The sequence below is a fragment of the Drosophila gunungcola genome, unplaced genomic scaffold, assembly GCF_025200985.1.
Source record: "Drosophila gunungcola strain Sukarami unplaced genomic scaffold, Dgunungcola_SK_2 000180F, whole genome shotgun sequence".
NCBI classification, from domain to species: domain Eukaryota; kingdom Metazoa; phylum Arthropoda; class Insecta; order Diptera; family Drosophilidae; genus Drosophila; species Drosophila gunungcola.
In genome coordinates, this window is record NW_026453341.1 from 68,098 (window position 1) to 83,722 (window position 15,625).

At 38.7% G+C, this 15,625-nt stretch overlaps 1 long non-coding RNA gene and 1 pseudogene across 2 annotated transcripts in view; one reads left to right on the forward strand and one right to left on the reverse strand.

Annotated features, from left to right (window-relative positions):
* The window catches only part of LOC128265932 (uncharacterized), a 62,110-nt gene extending 56,643 nt beyond the window's left edge, over nucleotides 1-5,467 (forward strand). Inside the window, exons 2-3 of one of the 2 annotated variants that reach the window (XR_008268957.1) lie at nucleotides 3,817-3,936; nucleotides 5,394-5,467. This is a non-coding gene — a long non-coding RNA (uncharacterized LOC128265932). Of the gene's footprint in view, nucleotides 1-3,816; nucleotides 3,937-4,056; nucleotides 4,213-5,393 lie in introns of those variants that run through there. The other variant, XR_008268956.1, reaches the window with a different exon arrangement.
* LOC128265933 (5.8S ribosomal RNA) lies at nucleotides 908-1,086 on the reverse strand (annotated as a pseudogene).
* Nucleotides 5,468-15,625: the final 10,158 nt, after the last annotated feature.

The following is a 15,625-nucleotide window of genomic DNA, read 5'->3' on the forward strand; positions in this document are numbered from 1 at the left end:
ATGATGGCGACCTTGCAAGCTCGGTTGTAATGCACATCTCCGAATGTTATAACGATCAGCAATTGCTGTTGGCGTGAGTATTCTCTTAGCCAACTCTATCTAACGATGTATGACAGAAGTGAAGAGGTGGTGGACGGGACTTCTGTGGAGGTACGATAACGTCAAACCTCCGTCAAACCTCCCGTCAGATGGCCATGCGCCGACTTCAGTGTTTGGAAAGTCGTATGGCGAGAGACAAGGAGCTACGACAGTTAAACATATCCAACGCTATGGGAAGTTGGGTTTTATCCGCAAATGAGATAAAAGATAGGAACGCTAAGCAATTCCTTAATGAACACTTAAGGGCAGTCAGAGCCATATTAAGGAACACATTTGTTGACGACTAGCTCCAAAGTTCTAAAGAAGGAATGGCCCGCCTAGCTCAGGAAGTCTGAAACATACACAAAGAAGGAGGCTTTGAGGGGCTGGATATCAAACTTGTCAACAGAAATACGTGCGTTCTTGGGTGAAATTAAAACACTTGAGCATAGTCGTTGGGCTCTGTGTATAAGGCAACTCAAACAACAACTCTACTAATACTCAACTACACATTTTTACAGATGGATGTATCAATGATTTCGCAGCGGTGGCCTACCTAAGGTTCGAAGAACAGTACAATGCACGCTACTGGTCTCTAAAACGAGAGTCGCGCCGGCAAAACCAATATCAATTTCTAATTGTTCTAATGGCTGGCATTTTAATCCTGCGATTAACAATGTTGTTGGAGCAAGAGTTGTCCATCAGCGTAATAATACGTGTTTTTTGGACACATTCCAAATACGTTTTATATTGGAAACGTTCAGATGCTCGGAAGTATTTTAATATTTTATTTCAAAATTTTATAAACAACTTAATTAGCATAGTCTTACAACCCTGAACCATATTTAGTCCAAGCAGCACTATAAAATTAATTAAAGTACATAACAGCATGGTCTGCGACATGCGTTGAAAATGTCGATGTTCATGTGTCCTGCAGTTCACACGATGACGCACAGTTTGCTGCGTTCTTCATCGACACATGAGCCGAGTGCTCCACCGCTTAGAGTTATATAATATTTGTTTTTTTAATTTCGTCAAGTGTGTTTTTATTGAAAGAAATTACAAATACACCATTTTACTGGCATAAGTCAATCCCTTCAATAAATGTATTTTTATACCTAAAATATATGTTGCGAAATTTCTTAGTTTCATATAAACAATATAATACCAATTTTCATTTGCACGTTTTATTTCTATTTAAGTTTGATATATATGGCATTTTATATAAAACATTAAGCTGATTATTAACCGGGTACAACATTATATATTTTAGGTTGTTGCATTAACCAATGTATGCCAATAACTGAGAGGAACTATACATACGCGCAACGCGTGTATGTTATGGTCCATATGCACACAATGAGTGTATTATATTATATATTTAACATATCGTATATATATCTATCTATCTGTATCTCTAATCGATTGGCTAGATCGATTTTTATTTTATGGACATCAGAGCCTCCCCTTGACTTGTAATTGATATCTCATAATAATTACTCGGCATTGGACACCATTTGCTCGAGCTATTTAAGTCCATTGGACTGGACTTTTTCTTTCATTAAAACGCTTTAAATGAGATAAATTATTTTGATATATTTTATTGATATATAATACATTGTTACGAATTTTACTTCCTTTTAAATAATCAAGTTCGGTCAACTTTTGCGAAACAACCGTAAAACGCAAGGCGTCACAGTGATCACGTCCGGAGACCCCACTAAGTAATTCAATCGGTAGTAGCGACGGGCGGTGTGTACAAAGGACAGGGACGTAATCAATGCGAGTTAACGATTCACACTTACTGGGAATTACAATTCGAATGGAAATTGAATTCATCTTCGCTGAACGGGACAAAGTGGAATAGACAAAGTGGACTAGGGAATTGAGCTTTCGGGCAGACTCGAGATGGCTTGCACGAACAACATTCTTATTAGAAGCAGAAGATCACTGGACGGTAAGGGAGCTAAGCCCGCACACTCTGGAGAGGACAAACGCTTACGAGTTAAAGGAAACCACTTTATCAAGACTGGCAAGTGGGAGAAGCTGCGAGGTACTCTAAAGTACGTCATGCCTTTTTTAAGCCAAATATGCCAGACATAATTAACGTCGGAGGAAGCAATAAGTGCCGCACGTTTTCGAAACCTGCATGATGTACACAACGTGATTTAGAGGATGGTTCAAAAGGAGTTGTATGCGGATGAAATAAATCTTCTGCGTTAAGGAACCATCGTAGGATGGAAGAGCTCGTTCTATAAAATTTCGCCGTATCTGGAGGTGCTGAGAATACGCGGCCGGATCGATCGAATTTGCGGTGTGCATATGAACGTTAAAAATTCCAGTAATTCTACCCAAAGGACACAAAGTCACCAATCTTCTGATTGATTATTTTCACCGCAAGTTTCACCACCAACTAACCAAAATTGTAGCGAATGCTTGCCAGAGATGTCGCAATAAAAAAGCGGCAACGGAGATGAGAGATAATCCCCCGGAAAGAGAGCCGTACACTTATGCTAATCCTTCACCGAGAAAATTTGAGAACGAAAAAACCAAGAGCAAATCTTCTCTATTTCAGTATTTTTACTTCTCACTTTATCTAGAAGAAACGCTCTTGTAATCGAGGAGAAGTTGTTCTTTTTGTTCTCGATTTCGCTAATCGAGAAGAAAAGATCTTGAACTCGAGAATAAAAGATCTTAAACTCGAGAAGAAATTAGTCTAAAATGGAAACAAAATTGAAAGAGATAAAAATTGGGAGAGTAGTTCTCTCTCAAATGGTTCGGAAAGTTACCAAAGTATACTTCGGGTCTCGTCTTTTCCCTTTAAAATTTTCGGACGCAGCGCGGGGTAGTTTTGTCTTTGATTGATTGAGTGCTGAAAAGTGGAAACATGGAGACGGAGACAATAGATTCGACCTATTGGTCTCGTTTGATTTGTTGGAGGCCCAGCGATACTAGCACGGTAAGTAATTAATATTTTATAAAATGAAAACTAACATATATGAAGAAATAATATTTTATATAATAATTTTTATTTATTTTAAGCAAGTGTTATTGTATTAATTTATTGGTGAATAAAATAAACGTGTTTCGAATGCTTAAATTTACTATCGTGCTTTAGTAAAACGAATGATTTAACACGAGTTGTAAAATAGCAATTTACTGGAAGTCACGCTGCTGCAGTTCATGTATACTTTCTGTATGTATGCATGTTGTGCGAGCATTTGCAAGACGTTAAAGAATAATAATCAAAGGAATCAAAAACACATCCATACATGGACTGCAGCAGCGTGACTTGCAGTAAATTGCTATTTTACAACTCGTGTTAAATTAAAATAAATAAATTTAAATAAATACTTTTTGTAGCAGAGCCACGATTCAAATTTTTTTAACATTTTTTTTAGTTAGTTTCGAAATTTGAGAAAAAATTGGTATACTGTTTAATTATTTTTTTCGACTGTTTGGAATTTATCACCGCGGAGGAAATTAAGGAGGCGAATCCGCCAATTGGAAATAGAGTTGGTTTCGAAATTTGAGTATAAAAATTGTTACACTGTTTAAGTATTTTTTTTCAGGCGCCGATGTAAATTTCCACTGACTGAAATTTATCACCGAGGTGGAAATTAAGGATGCGATTCAGCCAATCGGAAATAGAGTAGACTTCCGCGAAAAAAAACAAAGGTAAGAAGTTATTATCTCTTTTTACAAATTTCTTGGTAACTTTCTTTGTTTATTTTATAGTTTACTCAAGAAATATCTTCGCAACTATCGTCTCCAAAGCCATCGCCACAAAAGGCACCGAGAGCACTTTTATTTTCGTTGCCGTCTAATGCGACTAAATTCAAATACACTCTTAACAAGGTATAAGCCTTTAAGTTGTAACCTTAATAAGTTCAATCTTAAAAATTTTTGTATTTATTCACTTAAATGATTACCAATAACCTGAATCTAATATTAAGTATAATTACAAAATTTTCATAGAGCTTGAATTCAATTTTAAGTGGAACGGCTGCTAGAAAAAAACTTCTAGCATGTAAAGTACTGACTGAAAAGCAAAGAGACATTTTCATTAATCATATTATTGAGGAAATCAAAAACAACAACATCAACCTTCAAGTAAGCAGCTTACCAAATTTGTTGGACGAGCTCTCCGGTTTTTTCACACCTCCTCCTCATACTTACATGTGTCATAAATAATGATAAGAAAACTATATGATTACAATATATATATATTTATAATTTCGAAATAAATGAATAAAAAAAACAAATAAAAGAAAAAAATAAAAACCAAAAACAATTTATAAAATTTTTGGGATTTGGAATTTTTGTTGAACAAAAAAAACCGTTCTCAACAGTCTCGATTTCAGCATATGCGTGCTCAATAGTGGGCCAATAACGGATATACTGAAATCAAAAAGACATTTTCTTAGATCGAGACTGCTTTTTTAAAACTGAAAATCCTGGATTTATGAATAATTCTTTTTGGTTTTGAGAACGTATAGGTAAGAACGGTTTTCTCTCGAAGCCAAGAAGACTTATTTTCAAATCGAGAATGGTTTTTAAGGCTGATTATTCTTGCTTTGAGAATAGGTCTTCCTGGTTCTGAGAACGAATAGGTTCTTGAGTCCAAGCATAGGCGTTCTCGTTTTCAAGTCATTAATGATTTCATTTTTGATTTTGAGAACGATTTACTCTCGAAGCCTAGAAGACATATTCTGAAATCGAGTATGTTCAGTCTTAAAAAACAGTTGTGATCTAAGAAAATGTCTTCTTGAATTCAGTAAATCCGTTCTTAGCTCACTATTGTTGAAATGTTTGTGGCGAAGTGCCAAAGAAAATAATTTCAGACAATGGACTAATTTTCGAGGAGCGAGCTGTCTGTTACAAGAAGAAATCGAGAGGATCTCATTGAAAGAGCTGCAAAAAATACCAAATATCGAACCTTCAAAGACGGGATATCACGCAACGCGGTTATACGCACTGCTACTGGGTTGCTGATATCAGAAGACCAGCTACGGAGGTTGACCAAAAGGTAACCAGAAGTATTGCAAGGAAATCGTCGAGGCTTGTTTGCGAAGAGGGGAGTGTTACGTCATGAACCAAACTGACAGGGCAGCATACGTGGCAAAGCCCCCAGAACGGCTGATGGCTGGCGGTCGCTAGGGAATGGTTATTCCGGGCGAATAGCCAGGAAGCAGAAGAAGTTAATTATTATGTAACCTTAATAAGTTTAATCTTAAAATGTTTGTATTTATTCAGTTAAATTGATAACCAACAACCTAAGTCTAATATTAATTATAATTAAAAATTTTTCATAGAGCTTGAATTCAATTTTAAGTGGAACGGCTGCTGGAAAAGAACTTCTAGCATGTAAAGAACTGACTGAAAAGCAAAAGGGACATTCTCATTAATCTTATTAAGGTGTCACTCGGACCGTGCCGGAAGTCAGTCTGTACCTTCTGCCCAGCCAGTGGGAATATTTATGGAGAAAGCTACAATTAACAAAGACAAGCAAAAAGAGACCGGCACTCTAAAAAAGCCGGAAGGTGCAACCAACGCCTCACCCCTCAGCGATATACCAAAAGGGGCCACGTCCACATCAGCCAAAACCGCACAGTGGTTGGTTACATAGGCCATTAATATAAAAATCAAAGTCAAAATTTTGACTTTAAATGTACCAATTCTTATTTATAATTGGTCTAGCTATTTGAATTTATTCATCTTTTTGTTTTGCTCTATCTGTCCACTTCGAAAATAGCATCGAAAGAGAGAGCATGATATTCATTTGGTATTTCAGCGTAAGCAAGGGATGCTTTCCTTAAAAAATTGTTTAAGCTTATGAAAAAGACAAAATTTTGACTTTAAATGTAACAATTCTTATTTATAGTTGTTCCAGCTATTTAAATTTATTCATCTTGTTGTTTTGCTCTATCTGTCCTCTTCAAGATTAGCATCGAAAGAGACAGTATGATATTCATTGGGCATTTCAGCGTAAGCAACGTGCAAGGGAAGCTTTCCTTAAAAAATTTTTAAGTTAACAAGTTTTAGTGCAATGAAAGTGCTTAATATTTTAAATAATGTTATTAACTTCCATTTTACAATTAAAAGTCGATGTAGTATGTGTTGTCTTTTGTGTAAATCAGTATTGTATTTAGTACATAATTGTGAGCTTCCTTGGTTTGCCTTTTCTGTGTTTTTGGTTAGAGTTTTAGTTGTGATGGCATTCTTCAGCACAAACAAATTTTTTTGTATAATATTCTTAAGCATTTTAAGAATATACGAATGTTTAATTCAAATGCCGAAATGTGCGAGCGGCCTGCAGTTTTACGAAAAGGTAACCTAAACTTAATTTTTAAAAAAAGTATGCTTCTGTTGTGTGTTGTAGTTTGTTTGCCGTTTGTTGGTTTGTATTGTCGTTTGTTGTGTTATGTTTTGTGTTTATATTCTTTTAAAATAATAGCTTATTATTTCCTTGGGAGTGTCAAATTTCACGATTGCGTTCTTTTCTGTGTCGTATCAATGAAAGCTATATGATATAGTTGTCCGACTTCAATAATACTAAAACCGAAACTCGGGAATATTTAATTATTACTAAATATTTAACAAAATGTAAAAAGAAATTATAATTTTTTTTCCGATTGTTCCTATGAAAGCTATAGGATATAGTGGTAAGATCTGGCCAATTCTTGTCCTATATATTTATAACATTTTTCTAGATTTTTGGTACAAGTTTCAAAGCTATAGCCCCTCTAGAAGTATTTATGGCCGCGGCTCCCATACTAGCCCGACCACTGTGCACCCGGACCAGCAGGTGGCTTCCAGCCCTCCACGTCAGAGGGACAGCCAAAGGCGGGTCTCATGGTGAGCACGAGGGCTGATGAGTTTAAGAGGATGACGCCACAACAGGCAGAATCCCAAGAACGCAAGATAGCGTTTTAAAGCGTCTGGCCACAATACCCATCACCATAGGCCTGAAAATTCAAAAGGACGTTACTTTAGCAAAGGCGGTTATCGCCGACATTCACATTACAAAGGTCCCCTTCAACACAAATAAGCGGGAGAGATCAATGGAGGCAGTGCAGCCCTCCAGCAAGAAGGTAAAGACTACAAACCGGGGCCCTTGATCTAAATGTTTGCAGAGGTCGTGAAGGATCGAAAAGTAATCGGGTTGATTCTCAGGAACCAATGGGGATTGATCCGGAAGGCCTACACGGGCCTTGGGTAATGGGTAACAAAATCTGTGGACTTAAAACCCCCAATACACAAAAAAGTCCCCGGAAAGATCCATTGCTCTTGTCTTTGGTGTATACCGTCCACAATTAAAACTCTGATTTTCCAGCCGTTCTTTGTTCCGTATTTATGGATATGCCACGCAACGTGGTAGTGCTGCCGTTATCGTTAAGTCCTCCCTCGACTATCTCCTGAGCGCAACAATATCAGAGCCCAACCTGCAAGCAGTTGCCATAATTTTGGTCACTTGGTTTAATAAAATTTTGTTTGGTGATGTCTTCTGTTCTATTGGTCTATTGGGTACCTGCGTCTGTTTGGCTCTGTTGGTTAACGCTTCCTTCTAACTCAAATATGGCGCATCTACGCATTTTCCTTTCATTAATAAAATTCATCCGACGGCTATTAGTTTAACGGTGTTCAGAGGCATCCCGTGCAGCCACCTTGCTATCTCGGAGTTTGCTTTATCTCTGCATTGCTATACTGTTGGACGGATATAAGAAGTTAAGGTGCACGAGTTAATTTTTTGATGAGTTCTTAGTTGACCAGATCCACCAAGCTGCCCCTCCTGCTAGAAGTTTTCCTATTCCACCACCATTTTGGTCTGCTTCAAAGCCAGAAATTGCTGCCTTGGCCAGAAAAGGTCATGCACTCCGCCGCGTCTGAATGAGGACGAGGCATACCATCGAAATGGCAAGGTGGAAGGCTGCTGTTTCAGAATATAAAAAAGTCCTCCAGCCCCCTAAAAACGTGCTCTAGTTACAATGGTACCATAAAAAAGAAAAGATACTGCTCAGCTGGCTTTCTTGATGTCAAAGGCCTGACAGGGTTTAGCACAAAGGTCTATTTTACAAACTTATGCCATATTTGCCTGAGGTATTATGGAAGCTAATCGTGTCATTCTTGAATAAAAGGGAGTTTGTTGTCGACATCCGTGGACATCGTTCTGGACTACGCCCAATTCGTGCTGGGGTCCCACAAGGAAGCGTTCTTGGGCCGGTTCTTTATACAATATATACGTTGGATCTTCCAAACCCAGTTGCACACATAGGCTTGAGCTTGAAGGCAAGGTGACCTACCTTGATGTAACATTGGACCGTCCAGCAAGTTATTCCCCAATTTAACATCGGGAGTTAAATTGGGGAATAACTTGCTGGAGCACAGCCTATGATTCATCTCTTAAAAGAGTGCAAGCGTACAGGAGGATACTGGGTGTGAAACGGCACCCTTATGTCGAAAATCGTGTGTTGTTTAAGGAATCGGGAGTGCCGACGTTTACGGAGACAGTTTTTATCTTTTCAAATCGATATAGAGATCGCTTGCTGGATCATCACGAACCGTCTGGCTAGACGTATTGCTACACGTCGCTTCCGCAAACGACACCCAGCGGACCTGTGGATTATTGGTCGTGATAAACACGTGCGCCTCTTATAACAGCACAAGAATAATGACAAGCTTTTACCTGCCTTGCACTTAATACCCGAATATTGTGGATCTTTGATTACTTCTGACAAACACGAAAACTAAAACCACCCATGTGTAGCGTGCAACACAAAATAATTTTCAAAAAAAAAAGGTTTTACAGCTTAACAGAGATGCCTGTTAATTTATTCATTAAAATGCAGAATCCAAAGTTAAGCTATTCAATATACACATAAATATTATATTTGTATTGTAATTTATAATCAAGTCAATAAAGGTGGATAAAAGTAATTGATGTAAAGCAATTAATTTTAAATCAATTTTGTTTGCATTCCATGTTTGTTAAATAAAACCAAAAATTTTCATTCAAGGTACACATTTTTTTAAGAAACAATATTTAAAATTATGTTTAACTCTTAAAGAAAAAAGAGTTTGACCACTATGGTAAACATTGTTTTAATTTTTACACGAGAAAGCCTGGGAAAGTCAAATTTACACAAGCTTCACTGTTGATCACTTTAGAGCATCACTCTCTTTTAACCGTGGGCGAGAAGGTAGGGATTTTCTCCTACGATGATTTGTTAAAAAAAAGAAATACAAACATATATACATGTATAAATACATATACAGATATGCGTTAGCTCTAGATTTTGATATTTAATTTTATTTTTCTATCTTAATATTGCTCCGCAGTGTGTCTAGTGTGTTCAACGTCAAGTTTCTATGTTCGTCAAGGTTTGTTTTTCCAGACTGTGGCTGAGAGAATACGGAAGCTGATTGTGTCATTTTTGGATAAAAAGGAGTTTGGTGTAGGTATCCGTGGACATCGATCTGGACTACGGCCTATTCGTGCAGGAGTCCCGCAAGAAAGCGACCTTGGACTGGTCTTATACACTGTTTATTTCCAAGCCTAGTTGCTTGCGGTACACACTCTGCCACCTTTGCAGATGACACTGCATTTTTTGCAGCTGCTAGTACCCTATCGTCTTTCTTTAGACATTCTTAAATAATTTAGAGTGTGGAACATTGCACTGAAGTGAAGGACGTGACATTTGTTTTACCTTAATTGGAATAGACTTGAGCATGAAGAATCTGCTGGCCGTGCACACGCCGTCGACTGCTGATGCCACCACCGCCCCTCCAACTCGATAGTGCGCATTGCATTCGCAAAGCGCGCCTGCGACTTTTGCCTCTCGATAGATAGATCGATAGATCTCTTTGAAAAGACCTGTTCCGTGCAGTTAGTTTATCGGTTATGTTGTTCGCAGAGTCCCGTACCGATAACGGGACTCACCCTCCGTGCCTCTTATGGATTTTTCCTTTGTATGTGTTCGTTACCAACGATATCCGCGCATTTGGTCTTTAGCTGGCTTACGTGTGTTATTTTTAATGGCTCTTCCTATCTAGGGACCAATATTGCTACGATACCTTCTCGATCCTTGGACAAGTGGTGCTCCTGAGCCTAGACCGTGTTTTGAATACTCGCGCTAAATATTTTGCGCCGCCTTCTCCATATTGCGCCTGAACAGCTCGAAGAGCTGCTAGCTCTGAGAGGTTATGGGATCGTTCCAGCAAATTTATATAGGGGGATTGCCTTTGACCAAAAGATTACGCAAGGGTTGTGTTGGGATCGTAAGAGTTTTATTGTCTCTGTTGATAATTGTTTACATCCTTGATACAAGTCCAATCCGCAGTGCATCCAGATAGGCTTTATCACCTCCAATTGAAAGCACAATATATATAATTTTGTTGCAGAGAATCAAAAAGAGGAACTTTTAAAGCTGTATTTAAAGAATACCAGAAATAAACTTTTTTAATTTCATTTCAATATAAACGTGTTCCACTAATTAAATCTCAACTTATTTAATATTTGCAACAGTTTCCATAAATATAGCCTCGCGGCTCTTCCGCCTGTGGTGCTCCTCGTCGTCGCATCTCATCGCTGTACTTTGCGGCGTCGCTCCTCGTCGTTGGCTTGCTGGTGTCAGAATCGTGACGGCTCCACCAAGACTCTGGATGTTATGCGAACCTCACTACTGTGGCCGGCAAGGTGTATCTCCTAACCAGTAGAAGTAGGAATCCTTAAACTCGATTTAACCACGACCTAGCACTAGTTATAAATATTTATAACACAAATTATTAGATAACTTTCATCACACGAGCATTCCCCAGGGAGTGTCTGCACATCACCGCAGACTCATCAGCTATCTCTGGGTACAGCGGCTAAACGTCGAAAACTTCTCTTAGGATCAGATCAGAGGCTTTGCAATTTTTGCCGTTGCCGTATACTTTGGGTTCTTGAGCTTACATGCACCTTTTGTCGTTAAAGCCGTTGCCGTATACTATGGTTTCTTGAGCTTAAATGCACCTTTTGTCGTTAAAGCTTCTATAGAGTATGAAAGTTTGCTTTTTGTGCGGGTCCGAAGTCCACCCACGCCTTATGAGAATCCAAAGTCCAGCTTGGTACGGCTTAACAGAGATGCCTGTTAATTTATTCATTAAAATGCAGAATCCAAAGTTAAGCTATTCAATATACACATAAATATTATATTTGTATTGTAATTTATAATCAAGTCAATAAAGGTGGATAAAAGTAATTGATGTAAAGCAATTAATTTTAAATCAATTTTGTTTGCATTCCATGTTTGTTAAATAAAACCAAAAATTTTCATTCAAGGTACACATTTTTTTAAGAAACAATATTTAAAATTATGTTTAACTCTTAAAGAAAAAAGAGTTTGACCACTATGGTAAACATTGTTTTAATTTTTACACGAGAAAGCCTGGGAAAGTTTAATTTAATTTAGCATCACTCTCTTTTAACCGTGGGCGAGAAGGTAGGGATTTTCTCCTACGATGATTTGTTAAAAAAAAGAAATACAAACATATATACATGCATAAATACATATACATTTATGCGTTAGCTCTAGATTTTGATATTTAATTTTATTTTTCTATCTTAATATTGCTCCGCAGTGTGTCTAGTGTGTTCAACGTCAAGTTTCTATGTTCGTCAAGGTTTGTTTTTCCAGACTGTGGCTGAGAGAATACGGAAGCTGATTGTGTCATTTTTGGATAAAAAGTAGTTTGGTGTAGGTATCCGTGGACATCGATCTGGACTACGGCCTATTCGTGCAGGAGTCCCGCAAGAAAGCGACCTTGGACTGGTCTTATACACTGTTTATTTCCAAGCCTAGTTGCTTGCGGTACACACTCTGCCACCTTTGCAGATGACACTGCATTTTTTGCAGCTGCTAGTACCCTATCGTCTTTAGACATTCTTAAATAATTTAGAGTGTGGAACATTGCACTGAAGTGAAGGACGTGACATTTGTTTTACCTTAATTGGAATAGACTTGAGCATGAAGAATCTGCTGGCCGTGCACACGCCGTCGACTGCTGATGCCACCACCGCGCGCCTGCGACATTTGCCTCTCGATAGATAGATCGATAGATCTCTTTGAAAAGACCTGTTCCGTGCAGTTAGTTTATCGGTTATGTTGTTCGCAGAGTCCCGTACCGATAACGGGACTCACCCTCCGTGCCTCTTATGGATTTTTCCTTTGTATGTGTTCGTTACCAACGATATCCGCGCATTTGGTCTTTAGCTGGCTTACATGTGTTATTTTTAATGGCTCTTCCTATCTAGGGACCAATATTGCTGCGATACCTTCTCGATCCTTGGACAAGTGGTGCTCCTGAGCCTAGACCGTGTTTTGAATACTCGCGCGCCATATTTTGCGCCGCCTTCTCCATATTGCGCCTGAACAGCTCGAAGAGCTGCTAGCTCTGAGAGGTTATGGGATCGTTCCAGCAAATTTATATAGAGGGATTGCCTTTGACCAAAAGATTACGCAAGGGTTGTGTTGGGATCGTAAGAGTTTTATTTGTCTCTGTTGATAATTGTTTAAATCCTTGATACAAGTCCAATCCGCAGTGCATCCAGATAGGCTTTATCACCTCCAATTGAAAGCACAATATATATAATTTTGTTGCAGAGAACCAAAAAGAGGAACTTTTAAAGCTGTATTTAAAGAATACCAGAAATAAACTTTTTTAATTTCATTTCAATATAAACGTGTTCCACTAATTAAATCTCAACTTATTTAATATTTGCAACAGTCTCCTTAAATATAGCCTCGCGGCTCTTCCGCCAGTGGTGCTCCTCGTCCTCGCATCTCATCGCTGTACTTTGCGGCGTCGCTCCTCGTCGTTGGCTTGCTGGTGTCAGAATCGTGACGGCTCCACCAAGACTCTGGATGTTATGCGAACCTCACTACTGTGGCCGGCAAGGTGTATCTCCTAACCAGTAGAAGTAGGAATCCTTAAACTCGATTTAACCACGACCTAGCACTAGTAATAAATCTTTATAACACAAATTATTAGATAACTTTCATTACACGAGCATTCCCCAGGGAGTGTCTGCACATCACCGCAGACTCATCAGCTATCTCTGGGTACAGCGGCTAAACGTCGAAAACTTCTCTTAGGATAGAGGCTTTGCAATTTTTGCAGTTGCCGTATACTTTGGGTTATTGAGCTTACATGCACCTTTTGTCGTTAAAGCCGTTGCCGTATACTATGGTTTCTTGAGCTTACATGCACCTTTTGTCGTTAAAGCTTCTATAGAGTATGAAAGTTTGCTTTTTGTGCGGGTCCGAAGTCCACCCACGCCTTATGAGAATCCAAAGTCCAGCTTGGTACGGCTTAACAGAGATGCCTGTTAATTTATTCATTAAAATGCAGAATCCAAAGTTAAGCTATTCAATATACACATAAATATTATATTTGTATTGTAATTTATAATCAAGTCAATAAAGGTGGATAAAAGTAATTGATGTAAAGCAATTAATTTTAAATCAATTTTGTTTGCATTCCATGTTTGTTAAATAAAACCAAAAATTTTCATTCAAGGTACACATTTTTTTAAGAAACAATATTTAAAATTATGTTTAACTCTTAAAGAAAAAAGAGTTTGACCACTATGGTAAAAATTGTTTTAATTTTTACACGAGAAAGCCTGGGAAAGTCAAATTTACACAAGCTTCACTGTTGATTACTTTAGAGCATCACTCTCTTTTAACCGTGGGCGAGAAGGTAGGGATTTTCTCCTACGATGATTTGTTAAAAAAAGAAATACAAACATATATACATGCATAAATACATATACATTTATGCGTTAGCTCTAGATTTTGATATTTAATTTTATTTTTCTATCTTAATATTGCTCCGCAGTGTGTCTAGTGTGTTCAACGTCAAGTTTCTATGTTCGTCAAGGTTTGTTTTTCCAGACTGTGGCTGAGAGAATACGGAAGCTGATTGTGTCATTTTTGGATAAAAAGTAGTTTGGTGTAGGTATCCGTGGACATCGATCTGGACTACGGCCTATTCGTGCAGGAGTCCCGCAAGAAAGCGACCTTGGACTGGTCTTATACACTGTTTATTTCCAAGCCTAGTTGCTTGCGGTACACACTCTGCCACCTTTGCAGATGACACTGCATTTTTTGCAGCTGCTAGTACCCTATCGTCTTTCTTTAGACATTCTTAAATAATTTAGAGTGTGGAACATTGCACTGAAGTGAAGGACGTGACATTTGTTTTACCTTAATTGGAATAGACTTGAGCATGAAGAATCTGCTGGCCGTGCACACGCCGTCGACTGCTGATGCCACCACCGCCCCTCCAACTCGATAGTGCGCATTGCATTCGCAAAGCGCGCCTGCGACATTTGCCTCTCGATAGATAGATCGATAGATCTCTTTGAAAAGACCTGTTCCGTGCAGTTAGTTTATCGGTTATGTTGTTCGCAGAGTCCCGTACCGATAACGGGACTCACCCTCCGTGCCTCTTATGGATTTTTCCTTTGTATGTGTTCGTTACCAACGATATCCGCGCATTTGGTCTTTAGCTGGCTTACATGTGTTATTTTTAATGGCTCTTCCTATCTAGGGACCAATATTGCTGCGATACCTTCTCGATCCTTGGACAAGTGGTGCTCCTGAGCCTAGACCGTGTTTTGAATACTCGCGCGCCATATTTTGCGCCGCCTTCTCCATATTGCGCCTGAACAGCTCGAAGATCTGCTAGCTCTGAGAGGTTATGGGATCGTTCCAGCAAATTTATATAGGGGGATTGCCTTTGACCAAAAGATTACGCAAGGGTTGTGTTGGGATCGTAAGAGTTTTATTTGTCTCTGTTGATAATTGTTTAAATCCTTGATACAAGTCCAATCCGCAGTGCATCCAGATAGGCTTTATCACCTCCAATTGAAAGCACAATATATATAATTTTGTTGCAGAGAACCAAAAAGAGGAACTTTTAAAGCTGTATTTAAAGAATACCAGAAATAAACTTTTTTAATTTCATTTCAATATAAACGTGTTCCACTAATTAAATCTCAACTTATTTAATATTTGCAACAGTCTCCTTAAATATAGCCTCGCGGCTCTTCCGCCAGTGGTGCTCCTCGTCGTCGCATCTCATCGCTGTACTTTGCGGCGTCGCTTCTCGTCGTTGGCTTGCTGGTGTCAGAATCGTGACGGCTCCACCAAGACTCTGGATGTTATGCGAACCTCACTACTGTGGCCGGCAAGGTGTATCTCCTAACCAGTAGAAGTAGGAATCCTTAAACTCGATTTAACCACGACCTAGCACTAGTAATAAATCTTTATAACACAAATTATTAGATAACTTTCATTACACGAGCATTCCCCAGGGAGTGTCTGCACATCACCGCAGACTCATCAGCTATCTCTGGGTACAGCGGCTAAACGTCGAAAACTTCTCTTAGGATCAAATTAGAGGCTTTGCAATTTTTGCAGTTGCCGTATACTTTGGGTTATTGAGCTTACATGCACCTTTTGTCGTTAAAGCCGTTGCCGTATACTATGGTTTCTTGAGC